This window comes from Hibiscus syriacus, unplaced genomic scaffold (assembly GCF_006381635.1).
Source record: "Hibiscus syriacus cultivar Baekdansim isolate YM2019G1 unplaced genomic scaffold, ASM638163v2 tig00110485_pilon, whole genome shotgun sequence".
NCBI lineage: Eukaryota > Viridiplantae > Streptophyta > Magnoliopsida > Malvales > Malvaceae > Hibiscus > Hibiscus syriacus.
The window spans coordinates 772,107-788,383 of NW_024062760.1; positions in this window are offsets into that span (position 1 = coordinate 772,107).

Consider the following 16,277-nt stretch of genomic DNA (forward strand, 5'->3'; position numbering starts at 1 on the left):
CCCATGTAAGATTAGTTGATATTAGTTTGGTGCCTTGGCAAACCATAGCGATTATGGGACAGATTGCTGATTCCTTGTTTTGTCCGTGTTTAGTAAGCAAGTGAACATGATAATATTACACTCGAGAACTCAAAGTTGTTGATATAGGCTTATTCATATATACTTTGGATCATTTCATATTTGGTACTTCGCTTATGTACATAAACTTTGAATTGTTCTTTTCTAATTTTAAAGAACTGTAAATGTATGCTTCATACTTTCTGATTTTTGTTCTTCCTTTGTTTGCTTGTGAGGAATCTTACTGGAGATTTCTCATGCATAAGCATATGACATATATGTATGTGTGTATATATGTTGTTTTGAATTCTCTTGGACGGTAAATGAGCCAATAAACATTTCATTGATAACCTCAAAAATTACAGATAAAAGCAGTCTTAACAATGCACAGCAGCAAAAGTATAATGCTTCCTTTACAAAGTTGCAAATCACAGTGATTTATCTATGAAAGAAAAGAAGAAAGACGGACTTCAATCCTGCACCCTTGGTTAGAAAAACATTCTGAAAACTCCCCAAATAACATTCAGCCTCGGACTACTCATAGATATCGATCAAGATCAAGCTCCCGGCTTCTTCACATCGACTCGGTGGAAGTTATTGCCGTCTTCTTTGGTATAAAGAGTGACCCTAGCATCGATCCTCGCTGTCTTGAAAAACTGAGTCCACCCGGTGCCGCTGATGTAGTAGACGTTGCCTCCTTTACGATTGCATTCAAACTTCCACCATTTAGACCCGTCTGTGACCGTCAAGGCAATATTCTGATCAGTAAGTGTACCGCTAAGATCAACAAACCTCCATCCTGCTTCATTGTTAGCAGACAGAAAAACTTGCCCCATCACCGCCATGTTCTTCAGTAATCTGAGAATTCGGGTTTCTTTTTTTTTCTGAAAGAAAGAAGAATGTTTTGCACTTGTCTTCAAGAAACTCATAAGGGTAATTTATAACTGAACCAGCTCTGCTTTCTCGAGCGATGAAAGGGGAAAAAATGCATATTGATCATATGGTTGGAAATCGCGAGGGAAGCTTAAAGCCTTCCGACATTGTTCCAAGTCGAATGTTCTCGAGCGTTTTTCCTGCATAGGGTGTGAAGTTTTGCAATTTGTTGGCTTCGGTCATCGCGAGAGCTCAAATGGGGATGCTCTGTTTCAATGGATAAACTTGGTCTCAGCTCAAACAGCGAGCGTTGCATCATTCGGCATCGTGACTGCGTGAGTTTAAGCTTTTAAACGTCGGGAAAGATGTATATCTAAAAATTTTGGTCGAAAATCATTCGACATTGTTCGAACTGTTTTCGTATAACTGTGAATGTTTCTAATTTGTTCGTTTTTGGTGTTTGCGACAAGGAACTCGTCATTTGGTAGTGCGAATGAATTCCCATTCTTTCGATTTCGTTTGTAATAAAAACCGCACTGCTTTCTCTCTCTACACACAAAATCACGGCATCGCTCGCTCGCGGGAGAGACGATGAGTCAGACTTTCCCCCGCCATTAATTAATTATTACCATATATTACAAATTTCATCACTCAAATCTCGTTTCATTCCTATTTTAGTCACTACATTTTTTAATTTAATCATTAAATTTTTTAATTGCATTTTTCTTGAGCATTAAGGTCTAAAATCAATAACACCGTTAACATATTTTTTTTGGATAACATAATAATAGTGGAAATAGCCGCTCGCTATCGTTGTATTTGGTTGTTATCCTAAAATTGCGACCTTCATCCATTATTATTGATATGATTTTACTTCACACTATTATTTTTTATAATAACAGTTTTAGACGTGGTTGTTATTATTATATAGCGGTCATTATTCCATTACTCAGTCGATCTTTAATTTTCTTCTTTCAATATCGAGCTTTTAGCTATTTCACCCAATGACAAACATCAACATATTAGAAACACTTACAGAACATTCGACATAGTACATTATCGGAAGATTTTTTTTAATGTCATCGCGACAATATCCATTTTAAAACCATATGCATGCATGCATGCACACATACATGCATATATGTTTCTTCTTTCTTCGATCGAGTAGGTAGACATAATTATGCTATAAAATCCATTATAACCTTATGTGTTCTTTGAGTTTGTTACATTTTGATATCATTATTAAATGGTGGATGCATATTAATCTCTTTGTATGTCTTCTTAAATTACATGAAATGAATAGGAAAAGATTTTCTTTTCCATAGTATAAGGGGCTTGTAAGGTAATATCTATTTGGAATCGTTTTTGGTAATTAACAACACACACTTGCAACTGCTCGAATCCAAGACTTCAAGGGATAACAACATTCTTTTTAACCACGTAGCTCACTTGATAAGTTTGAATAGAAAATGATTTAACTTATCTATCATCACAGTAATTTTTTTTTATAAATATAGAATATATAAAATAAATTTACTTTTTAAAATATAAAAATTAAAAAAATTCAAATTCATTAAGCGGCCTCGGTATTCAAATTCTATTCCCACACCAAAATATTATTTTTTATGGTTAAATGTGTAATACCCTTAACCCGTATCCGACCTGGATACAAATCCGAGGTGTCACATTGCCTTTTCAAATCGTTTACTTTTAAACGATAGTTGAAAAGTTAAAACTTTTGCTTATATTAAACTGGCAGAACCTTTGTACAAAAATAATTAAGGAAATTCAACTATAATTAAACATAAAACTTGTTTATTTACATAAATATAACAAAGTATTTTTACAAAAATCGGATCATTTAACTACATGCCAACTAAAACTTAATACAACAAAACACATACTATTAAACATAAAACTTGTTTATTTACATAAATATAACAAAGTATTTTTACAAAAATCGGATCATTTAACTACATGCCAACTAAAACTTAATACAACAAAACACATACTATTAAACATAAAACTTGTTTATTTACATAAATATAACAAAGTATTTTTCTACTGTTAAATTCAACAAAACCCTTGACAATGCAGGCTGCTGCCTGCCTTAACAAAAACAAAGTTGCAAACCACAGAAACATACACTATTCATCCATGAAAGAAAAGAAGAAAGACAGACTCTCAATCCTACACCCTTAGACAGATAAGCTGTCTACCTCACTCGTATCATGTGGAAGTCCTCGCCGTCGTCTCTGGAATAAAGGGTCACCAAAGCACCCATCCTCGACCGAGCGAAGCGCCTCCAATCAGACCCGCTTATGCAGTACACGTCGTCTCTTTCATTCCTGCATTCGAACGTCCACCAATTGGACCCGTCGGTGACCCTTAGAACCACCCGACCACCGGGGAGTGTGTGGCTACGATCACGAAACCTCCACCTCTCTTCATTGTGTGCTGCGAGATTAACGTCCCCGATTGCTGCCATTGCTTCAACTCTCTTTGGTCCCTCAAACTGAGAAATCAGAAGACTAATGTGATTGCATTTCTCAAACCCCCCATTCTGCATTTTATAGCAAAACCGGGTCTGCTTAATCGAGCGAAGAAAGAAGAAACATGTACGTATGTATATGGTTTAAAGATGGATATTGTCGCGAGGGAAGGCTAAGTTGTTCCAAGTCGAATGTTTTCGAGCGTTTTTCCTGCACAGGGTGCGGAGTTTTGCAATTTGTTGGTTTCGGTCATCGCTAGAGCTCAAATGGGGATGCTCTGTTTCAATGGATAAACTTGGTCTCAGCTCAAACAGCGAGCGTTGCATCATTCGGCATCGTGACTGCGCGAGTTTAAGCTTTTAAACGTCGGGAAAGATGTATATGTAACAATTTTGGTCGAAAATCATTCGACATTGTTCGAATTGTTTTCGTATGACTGAATGTTTCTAATTCGTTCGTTATTGGTGTTCTCGACAAGTAAGTCATCATTTTAGTGCGAATGAACTCCCATTATCTCGATTTTTTGCTTATAATTAATATTGCGCTGCTTTTTCTTTCTACAGAGAAAATCCCGGCATCGCTCGCTCGCGGGAGAGACGATGGATCATACTTCCCCAGCCAATTAGTTATTATTAGGGTAAATTGTAAATTTTACCACTCAAATATTTTCTTTCTCTTATCTAGTCCTCAAAATTTTAAAAATTGCAATTTAATCATTGAACATTTCAAATTTAAAAAATTTGAGACTCATCGAGTGTCGTTGATGATGGTTGGCACGATGGTCAATCACAACGAGTGGTAACCGGGTTTTGGATAGATTGAGAGAAAATGAGAGGGAGGGAAAAGAATAAGAAAAGAGGAAAAAAAGATTTTATATGGATTCAAAACGTTATTTTAGTATAAACTTAAAATTTTTCAGAACATGTCATTTTAATATTGTATCATCTCATAACATCATTTACTATTTAACGATAGAGTAATTAAAATAATATTAATTTCTTGATTTTATATTTTATTCAATTTAATCCTAATAAAATTACTTATTTAATGGTAGGATCTTACAACAGTGACAATTTACAATTAAGTTACATAAAATTTATATTTTAGCGCTATGCTCGCTCGTTCTTTAACTTTTATTTTGGATCAATAATGCATTTAACCCATGAATTTATCAATTTCTCTCATCTTAATACTTTTTCTTGGAATAAATCTCAAAATTATGCATAAAATTTTATTAATTACACAATTATATACATGAGTCCTGGTATTATATAATTACATATATAAAATTTTAATTCGGTTCCATTTTCATAAATTATTATCACAAATATATATATATATATATATATATATATATATATATATATATATAATATACATCGTTTCACAATCATATACATTGAATCAAAGTTCATTGATAACTCAAGGGTCACAATAACTTAACAATATAGAAGCTAAAGAAGTATAAACTTCCTGGGGGGTGTGCAACTACGATCACGGAACCTCTACCTTGCTCCATGGTGTGCTGCCACGATTGTTTCCATTTCTTCAAACTAGCTCATTGCCGATCATTTTAGCCGTTACGATACTTTGATTTTGGGTCAAGTGGTGTCTAGTCCCTAATCTTTGTAAATTTTCTTAGGGTAAAAAATACGAATAGTCGTCTTCGTTTTCAGTCTGATCGATTTTCGTCACCAATTTAAAAATCAAGTGTGTTTGGCACATATGTTACCGATCTGGTTGGTCTTCTTCTTCTTCTTCTTCTTCACACTAAGCACTTGAAGCTATAAAAAACATACAATGTCATAAAATTTCTTGAACAAAAAATAAAATTTACGTTGAAAATCTATTGTTTTGACTTCTCATTTTAAGTATTATCTATCTCTCACTGTAAAGAAAAATTTATGTCTTAAGCTTAATTTTCTCTTTTTCTCTTCATTCTATTTTGGCTCTCCCAACCATGAAAACTTTTAGCTTGTTTAGGCATTAGCAAGGGAGATACTATTAGCATTAGTGCCCTATGTAACGTCTTAAATTTTGGATTAGTAGTTTTGGGCAAAATCGAACAAGCTTTAGATAAATCGAGAGACCATTTAGAAACCTTGAGTCTAAATTGGGCTTGTCTTGGTTTGGGTTGAAGCCCATTTAACCATAAAAAGAGATATTTTAGTGTGGGAATAGAATTTGAATACCGAGGTCGCTTAATGAATTTGATTTTTTTTAATTTTTTATATATTCTATATTTATAAAGTTTTTTTACTATGATGATAGATAAGTTAGATCATTTTTCTATTCAAACTCATCATGTGAGCTCAGTGGTTAAAAAGAATGTTGTTCTCCCTTGAAGTCTTGGATTCGAGCAGTTGTAAGTGTGTGTTGTTAATAACTAAAAACGATTCTAAAAAGATATTACCTTACAAGCCCCTTATACTATGGAAAAGAAAATACTTTCCTATTAATTTCATAAAATTTAATAAGACATACAAAGAGTTCAAATTACTTTCACCGTTAAATAGTATATCAAAATGTAACAAACTCAAAGAACACATATGATTATAATGAATTTTATAGCAGAATCAGGTCTACCTACTCGATCGAAGAAAGAAGAAACATATATGTATGTATGTGTGCATGCATGCATGCATATGGTTTTAAAATAGATATTGTCGCGATAACATTAAAAAAATCTTCTGATAATGTTCCATGTCGAATGTTCTGTAAATGTTTCTAATATGTTGATGTTTGTCATTGCGTGAACTAGCTAAAAGCTCGATATTGGAAGCAGGAAAATAAAGATCGACTCAGTAGTGGAATAATGACATTTATATAATAAAAACAACCATGTCTAAAACTGTTATTGTAAAAAATAATAGTGTGAAGTAGAATCATATCTATAATAATGGATGAAGGTCGTAATTTTAGGATAATAGCCAACTACAACGATAGCGAGCGGCTATTTCCACTATTATTATGTTATTCAAAAAATTTATGTTACAACTTTTACAAATCGAGCTGGTAAAATTCAAATAGACAGCTTTGTAAAATTAAGGGTTAAGTCCCTAAACTTCCCATAAATTATAAAATCGAGCTGCAAGTTTTACAAATTTATAATTTAGTCTTTAATTTTCCCTTGTTACGAATTTAATTCGATACTTTAAATTAATAAAAACTAGCTCCTATATTGGGGTGTGACAAGTGCCCTATGTAACATCCCGAGTTTTGGATTAATAGTTTTGGGTAAAATCGAACAAGCTTTAGATAAATCAAGAGACCATTGAGAAGCATTGAGTCTAAATTGGGCTTGTATTGGTTTGGGTTGAAGCCCATTTAACCATAAAAAGGGATATTTTGGTGTGAGAATAGAATTTGAACACCGAGATCGCTTAATGAATTTGAATTTTTTTAATTTTATATTTTAAAAAATAATTTTTTTTATATATATGATATATTTATAAAGTTTTTTTTACTGTGATGATAGATAAGTTAAATCTTGTTTCTATTCAAACTCATCAAGTGAGCTAAGTGGTTAAAAAGAATGTTGTTCTCCCTTCAAGTCTTGAATTTGAGCAGTTGCAAATGTGTGTTATTAATAGCTAAAAACGATTCTAAATAGATATTACCTTACAAGCCCCTTATACCATGGAAAAATAAAATCTTTTCCTATTCATTTCATGAAATTTAAGAAGACATACAAAGAGTTCAAATTACTTTCACCATTAAATAATGGAATCAAAATGTAGCAAACTCAAAGAACACATATGGGTATAATGGATTTTATAGCAGAATCAGATCTACCTACTCGATCGAAGAAAGAAGAAACATAAATGTATGTATGTGTGCATGCATGTATGCATATGGTTTTAAAATAGATATTGTCCCGATAACATTAAAAAAATCTTCCGATAATGTTCCATGTCGAATGTTCTATAAATGTTTGTCATTGCGTGAACTAGCTAAAAGCTCGATATTGGAAGCATGAAATTAAAGATTGACTGAGTAGCGGAATAATGACCGCTATATAATAATAACAACCATGTCTAAACCTGTTATTGTAAAAAAATAATAGTATGAAGTGGAATCATATCAATAATAATGGATGAAGGTCGCAATTTTAGGATAACAACCAACTGCAACGATAGCGAGCGGCTATTTCCACTATTATTATGTTATCCAAAAAAAATATGTTAACGGTGTTATTGATTTTAGACCTTAATGCTCAAGAAAAATGCAATTAAAAAATTTAGTGATTAAATTAAAAATTTTAAATTGTAGTGAATAAAATAGGAATGAGACGAGATTTTAGTGATGAAACTTGTAATATAGCGTAATAATTAATTAATGGCGGGGGAAAGTCTGACTCATCGTCTCTCCCGCGAGCGAGCGATGCCGTGATTTTGTGTGTAGAGAGAGAAAGCCGTGCAGTTTTTATTACAAACGAAATCGAAAGAATGGGAATTCATTCGCACTACCAAATGATGAGTTCCTTGTCGCAAACACCAAAAACGAACAAATTAGAAACATTCACAGTTATACGAAAACAGTTCGAACAATGTCGAATGATTTTCGACCAAAATTTTTAGATATACATCTTTCCCGACGTTAAAAAGCTTAAACTCGCGCAGTCACGATGCCGAATGATGCAACGCTCGCTGTTTGAGCTGAGACCAAGTTTATCCATTGAAACAGAGCATCCCCATTTGAGCTCTCGCGATGACCGAAGCCAACAAATTGCAAAACTTCACACCCTATGCAGGAAAAACGCTCGAAAACATTCGACTTGGAACAATTTAACCTTCCCTCGGGACAATATCCATTTTTAAACCATATACATACGTACATGTTTCTTCTTTCTTCGCTCGATTAAGCAGTCCCGGTTTTGATATAAAATGCAGAATGGGTTGTTTCAGAAATGCAATCACATTACAGTCTTCTGATTTCTCAGTTTGAAGGACCAAAAAAGAGTTGAAATAATGGCAGCAATCGGGGAAGTTAATCTCGCAGCACAAAATGAAGAAAGGTGGAGGTTTCGTGATCGTAGCCACACACTCCCCGGTGGTCGAATGGTTCTAAGGGTCACCAACGGGTCCAATTGGTGGACGTTAGAATGCAGGAATGAAAGAGACGACGCGTACTGCATAAGAGGGTCTGATTGGAGGCGTTTCGCTCGGTCGAGGATGGGTGCTTTGGTGACCCTTTATTCCAGAGACGACGGCGAGGATTTCCACATGATACGAGTGAGGTAGACAGCTTATCTGTCCAAGGGTGTAGGATTGAGAGTCTGTCTTTCTTCTTTTCTTTCATGGATGAATAGTGTATGTTTCTGTGGTTTGCAACTTTGTTTTTGTTAAGGCAGGCAGCATGCTGCATTGTCAAGGTCCTATAATCCTTGAGGCTATCAATGAAATTCTTATTGGTTGTGTGAACCGGAACAAATATTCAAATATTTTCATTCTCTTACTCTAGTCTACAAAATTTAAAATATTTCAATTTAATCATTGAACATTTCAATTTTTAAAAATCTGAGACTATCGAGTGTCTTTGATGATGGTTGGCACGGTGGTCAATCACAACGAGTGGTAGCCGTATTTTGGATAGATTGAGAGAAAATGAAAGGGAGGGAAAAGAATAAGAAAAGAGGAAAAAAAGATTTTATATGGATTCAAAACGTTACTTTAGTATAAATTTAAAATTTTTCAGAACATGTCATTTTAATATTGTAACATCTCATAACATCATTTACTATTTAACGATAGAATAATTAAAGTAATATTAATTTCTTGATTTTATTTTTTATTCAATTTAATCCTAATAAAATTACTTGTTTAATGGTAGGATCTTACGACAGTGACAGTTTACAATTAAGTTACATAGAATTTATATTTTAGTGCTATGCTCGCTCGTTCTTTAACTTTTATTTTGGATCAATAATGCATTTAGCCCATGAATTTATCACTTTCTCTCATCTTAATACTTGTTCTTGGAATAAATCTCAAAATTATACATAAAAATTTATTAATTACACACAGGGGCGGATGTACATGGCTCCCTAGGGGAGCCATTGCACACCCATTATTTTTAGAAAAATATTAAATCTAGTTTAATTTGTTAATAGGAATATAAAAAAATAAGAAAATTTGCATACTTAAAATTTTTTAGAATATGGTATTAAAATTTTGGACCCCTATTTTTTAATTTCTAGATCCGCCACTGATTACACAATTATATACACGAGTCTTGGTATTATGCAATTACATACATAACATTTTAATTCGGTATATATCTTCATAAATTATTATCACACATATATATATATATATCAGTATAACATCGTTTCACAATTGTAGACACTCATTTTCATCCGGGGTTTATTTAGCACATATATAATAATATAATGTGGTCTTTGATTTTTTTTTGAAAACACATAATTTAAATGTTTTCTAAGCATATAATATATTATTTTAAAATTTGGTTTAAAAGCATATTATATGGTTTTGAAAATATGATTTAAAAACATATATTATAGTTTTGAAAACTCATTTTTGAAAACGTATATTATATAGTTTTGAAAAACATTTTTGAAAACATATATATTATATGATTTTGATTTTTTTTAAAAACATATATATATTATGGTTTTGAAAAACAATTTTTCAAAACATATATATGCTATGGTTTTGGAAAGCAATTTTTGAAAACATATATATTATATAATTTTGAAAATAATTTTTGAAATCATATGTAATATATAGTTTTAAAAATGATTTTTTTGTGAAAACCTATATAATATATAATATTTGAAGACATATTATTTTTAGTTTTTATTATATATTATATTAATAATATTTATTTTTATTCTAACATTATTAATTTTATATTTATTTATTTATTTCGGTTTTTATTTTTCAGGTACAAGAGTTCATTCGGGTCCAATGAAGCCCAACCGAGCCATGCCAGCCTCACCCAGCCAAGCAAGCCCGATTTAGGCATGATCCAGCCCAATAAAGATTAGGGTTTCGTGAACCCTGAGACGATATGGCAGGAGCACCACAAGTCAAATTGGTCGAACAAGGAACAGCCGGTGAAACTGTCGGCATAGTGCACAAGAGCGTGAAATCCCGTTGAAAACGGGATTACAGCGGTCCACAATAGCCCAATTAAATAGGAACGTGGGAACGACCCTGAAACAACCAGGAACGACCCCAAAATAATCGAAAACGGTCCCGATGAGGGGCCTATAAATACTTGCAACCGAAACAAGAAGAAACACAACCGAAAAAGCATCGAAGCACCAAACCAAGTAAATCAAAGCAAAAAAAAAAAAAAAAAAAAAACAACCAGAAACCCCAAATAATATTCAGCCCAGAGAAATTGAAAGTAACCATATAGCCAAAACACAAAAAAACAAGTAAATATCATTCGAAAATAGCAAAATAAATCCAAAGGGGGTGAGACAAATGTCGATTTAGGCTCGGATAAGGCAATAGTCATTGGAAAAATCGCCAGAAAAGGTAAAGTTGAAACCTTTTCTGTTAGATCTACTCCGTTTGGGGTGTATTTTGGGTTGTTAGGCTTTGGTTTTGGGGTCAGGGTGTATAGATGAAGGTTTTGAGGTAGGTGTAGGGTTTTCTAGCCACCATCGTCGGTGGTCGGAGTGGCGGTCCGGGGAGTGGTGCTCCATCAGCAGGTGGTCCACTTGTGTCCGGTTGAAGGTAAGTTGGGTGAGAGTTTAGAGAGAAGTGGGAGGATTTGATTTTAGGAGAAATGGGTGAAATGTTATTTTTTGTGATTTGGGGGTATTTATAGGGAGGGCCTTTGTGTAAATATGAAATTCTTAAATTATTTCCACAGTCTATGCAGTTTTGATGCGAAATTCATTTTGGTCACCTGTTGTAAATTTTCCCTTGAATTTCAAATTTATTTAATTTAATCCCTATTTATATTTTTATATTTATGCAATTTGACCCCATAACTTCTTATTTTCTTCTTGAAGTCTTTATTTAATTCCAATTTGATTATTGGTTTTTAATTCTTTTCAATTTGGTCCTTTTAATTCAAATTTTCTTTTAATTCTCTATTTTATTTGATTTTATTTCTTTCCTCTTCTTTTTTTATTTTATTTTATTATTATTTAACATTAATTTGATTTATGTTTTTTAAGTCAATTTTAATCCCTTCAATGGTAAGTAATTCGGATCGAACTTTTAAATTTTAATTTAACCTTTAATTTTCGCAATTAAGACAACTGAGAAATTAAATTAATACCGAAAGGGAAGTATAGGGGAACTAATCCTTCCCTGGCTGTAATCGACTCCGGAATCCAATTCAATTTTGGTAAAAATGAAAATCAGGTAAAATGGTATTGTAAGGTATCCGATCAATCCAATTTTAAAAGATCGGTTGTGGCTCCGTCACATAAAATTTAAGTCAATTCGATTTTGGGCCCACCCGAACGACGATTACAACAACAATCATATAAATTGAATCAGAGTTCATTGATAACCTCAAGGGTCACAATAACTTAAAAATGTACCAGCTAAAGAAGTATAAACTTCCTGGGGGTGTACAACTACGATCGCAGAACCTCTATCTTGCTTCATGGTGTGTAGCAAGATTAACTTCCACGATTGCTGCCATTTCTTCAAACTAGCTCGTTGCTGATCATTTTAGCCGTTACGAAACTTTGATTTTGGGACAAGTGGTGTCTAGTCCCTAAACTATGTAATTTTTCTTAGGGTAAATAATATGAGTAGTCGTCTTCGTTTTTAGTCTGATCGATTTTGGTCACCGGTTTAAAAATCATGTGTATTTGGTCCCTTATGTTACCGATCCATTTGGTCTTATTCTGATTCTTCTTCTTCACACTAGGCACTTGAAGCTATAAAATACATACAATGTCAGAAAATTTCTTGAACAAAAAAACAAAATTTATGTTGAAAATGTATTGTTTCGACTTCTTATTTTAAGTATTATCTATCTCTCTCGCTGCAAATAAAAAGTTATTTATTAAGTTTAATTTTTTCTCTTCATTCTATTTTGGCTCTCCCTACCATGAAAACTTTTAGCTTGTTTAGGTATTAGCAAGGGCGAAACTATTAGCATTAATGCCCTATGTAACGTCCTGAATTTTAGATTAATAGTTTTGGGTAAAATCGAACAAGCTTTAGATAAATCAAGAGACCATTTAGAAGCCTTGAGTCTAAATTGGGCTTTTCTTGGTTTGGGTTGAAGCCCATTTAACCATAATAGGGATATATTGGTGTGGGAATAGAATTTGAATATCGAAGTCGCTTAATGAATTTGATTTTTTTCTTCAATTCTTTATATTTAAAAAATAAATTTATTTTATATATACTATATTTATAAAGTTTTTTTACTGTGATGTTAGATAAGTTAAATCTTTTTCAATTCAAACTCATCAAGTGAGCTCAGCGGTTAAAAAAAATGTTGTTCTCCCTTGAAGTCTTGGATTCGAGCAGTTACAAGTGTGTGTTGTTAATAATTAAAAACAATTTTAAATAGATATTACCTTACAAGCCCCTTATACTATGGAAAAGAAAATATTTTCCTATTCATTTCATGAAATTTAAGAAGACATACGAAGAGTTTAATATACTTTCACCATTAAATAATTATATCAAAATGTAACAAACTCAAAGAACACATATGGTTATAATGGATTTTATAGCAGAATCAGGTCTACCTACTCGATCGAAGAAAGAAGAAACGCATATGTATGTATGTGTGCATGCATGCATATGGTTTTAAAATGGATATTGTCGCGATGACATTAAAGAAATCTTTCGATAATGTTTCATGTCGAATGTTCTGTAAATGTTTGTAATATGTTGATGTTTGTCATTGCGTGAACTAGCTAAAAGCTCGATATTGGAAGCATGAAATTAAAGATCGACTGAGTAGCGGAATAATGACCGCTATATAATAATAACAACCATGTCTAAACCTGTTATTGTAAAAAAATAATAGTATGAAGTGGAATCATATCAATAATAATGGATGAAGGTCGCAATTTTAGGATAACAACCAACTGCAACGATAGCGAGCGGCTATTTCCACTATTATTATGTTATCCAAAAAAAATATGTTAACGGTGTTATTGATTTTAGACCTTAATGCTCAAGAAAAATGCAATTAAAAAATTTAGTGATTAAATTAAAAATTTTAAATTGTAGTGAATAAAATAGGAATGAGACGAGATTTTAGTGATGAAACTTGTAATATAGCGTAATAATTAATTAATGGCGGGGGAAAGTCTGACTCATCGTCTCTCCCGCGAGCGAGCGATGCCGTGATTTTGTGTGTAGAGAGAGAAAGCCGTGCAGTTTTTATTACAAACGAAATCGAAAGAATGGGAATTCATTCGCACTACCAAATGATGAGTTCCTTGTCGCAAACACCAAAAACGAACAAATTAGAAACATTCACAGTTATACGAAAACAGTTCGAACAATGTCGAATGATTTTCGACCAAAATTTTTAGATATACATCTTTCCCGACGTTTAAAAGCTTAAACTCGCGCAGTCACGATGCCGAATGATGCAACGCTCGCTGTTTGAGCTGAGACCAAGTTTATCCATTGAAACAGAGCATCCCCATTTGAGCTCTCGCGATGACCGAAGCCAACAAATTGCAAAACTTCACACCCTATGCAGGAAAAACGCTCGAAAACATTCGACTTGGAACAATTTAACCTTCCCTCGGGACAATATCCATTTTTAAACCATATACATACGTACATGTTTCTTCTTTCTTCGCTCGATTAAGCAGTCCCGGTTTTGCTATAAAATGCAGAATGGGTTGTTTCAGAAATGCAATCACATTACAGTCTTCTGATTTCTCAGTTTGAGGGACCAAAAGAGAGTTGAAGCAATGGCAGCAATCGGGGACGTTAATCTCGCAGCACACAATGAAGAGAGGTGGAGGTTTCGTGATCGTAGCCACACACTCCCCGGTGGTCGAATGGTTCTAAGGGTCACCGACGGGTCCAGTTGGTGGATGTTCGAATGCAGGAATGAAAGAGACGACGTGTACTGCATAAGCGGGTCTGATTGGAGGCGTTTCGCTCGGTCGAGGATGGGTGCTTTGGTGACCCTTTATTCCAGAGACGACGGGGAGGACTTCCACATGATACGAGTGAGGTAGACAGCTTATCTGTCTAAGGGTGTAGGATTGAGAGTCTGTCTTTCTTCTTTTCTTTCATGGATGAATAGTGTATGTTTATGTGGTTTGCAACTTTGTTTTTGTTAAGGCAGGCAGCATGCTGCATTGTCAAGGTCCTGTAATCCTTGAGGTTATCAATGAAATGCTTATTGGTTGTGTGAACCGGAACAAATATTCAAATCTGAATGTCTTTTATTTAACTCAAAGCTGTGAAGACAGAGTATGTATGCATAAGCCATATATATCAACAACATCGCTGCAAGCACTTTGGTACCAATCAACTTTATTAAAACCTTTGAACTTCACTACTAAAACACTGTTATTGCCATTTGTTTTCTTCAAATGTTTCACAAATTTAAAATAATTGATGAGATCATTTACTTTAGTGTCTCGATGTTTCGAATTTGAAGAAATAACCTTACCTTTTTTTCTCATTCATGTTTGCCTGTACAAACAAATTTTCCAAACAAAGGTTCACTTGGAAGAGATTATATTGATCAATCTTCTCGACGATTGAATGATGCATATAAAAGTTCAATTATAGAGAAATTCCTCTCGTGGAGGCGAGCAACGTATCTCTATATGAATGGAGTTTGAAAAATAAGAAATTGAAAGTACATCAGATTCTCTTGGACGGTTAATGAGCCAATAAACATTTCATTGATAACCTCAAAAATTACAGATGAAAACAGTCTTAACAATGCACAGCGGCAAAAGAAGAGTGTTGCCTTTACAAAGTTGCAGATCACAATGACTTATCTATGAATGAAAAGAATAAAGACAGACTTCAATCCTGCACCCTTAGACAGAAAAACATTCTGAAAGTTCCACAAATAACATTACTACTCGTAGACGTCGATCAAGCTCCCGGGTTCTTCACCTCGACTCGATGGGAGTTCTCGCCGCCTTCTTTGGAAGTGACCCTATCATCAATGCTGGCTCCATTGAAGAAACGAGTCCACTCGGTGCTTTTCTTTCTACAGAGATAATCCCGGCAACACTCGCGGGAGAGACGATGGATCATACTTCCCCAGCCAATTAATTATTATTAGGGTAAACTGAAAATTTTATCACTCAAATATTTTCTTTCTCTTATTCTAGTCCCCAAAATTTAAAAGTTTTCAATTTAATCATTGGACATTTCAATTTTAAAAATCTGAGACTATCTAGTGTCTTTGATGATGGTTGGCACGGTGGTCAATCACAACGAGTGGTAGCCGGATTTTGGATAGATTGAGAGAAAATGAGAGGGAGGGAAAAGAATAAGAAAAGAGGGAAAAAAAGATTTTATATGGATTCAAAACGTTACTTTAGTAAAAATTTAAATTTTCGCAGAACATATCATTTTAATATTGTAACATCTCATAACATCATGTACTATTTAACGATAGAATAATTCAAGTAATATTAATTTCTTGATTTTATAATAAAATTACTTGTTTATTGGTAGGATCTTATGACAGTGTCTTACAATTAAGTTACATAGAATTTATGTGATATGCTCGCTCGTTCTTTAATTTTTATTTTGGATCAATAACGCATTTAGCCCATGAATTTATCACTTTCTCTCATCTTAATACTTGTTCTTGGAATAAATTTTGTACGAGTCATGGGATTATATAATTACATATATAAAATTTTAATTCGGTATATATCTTCATAAATTATTATCACAA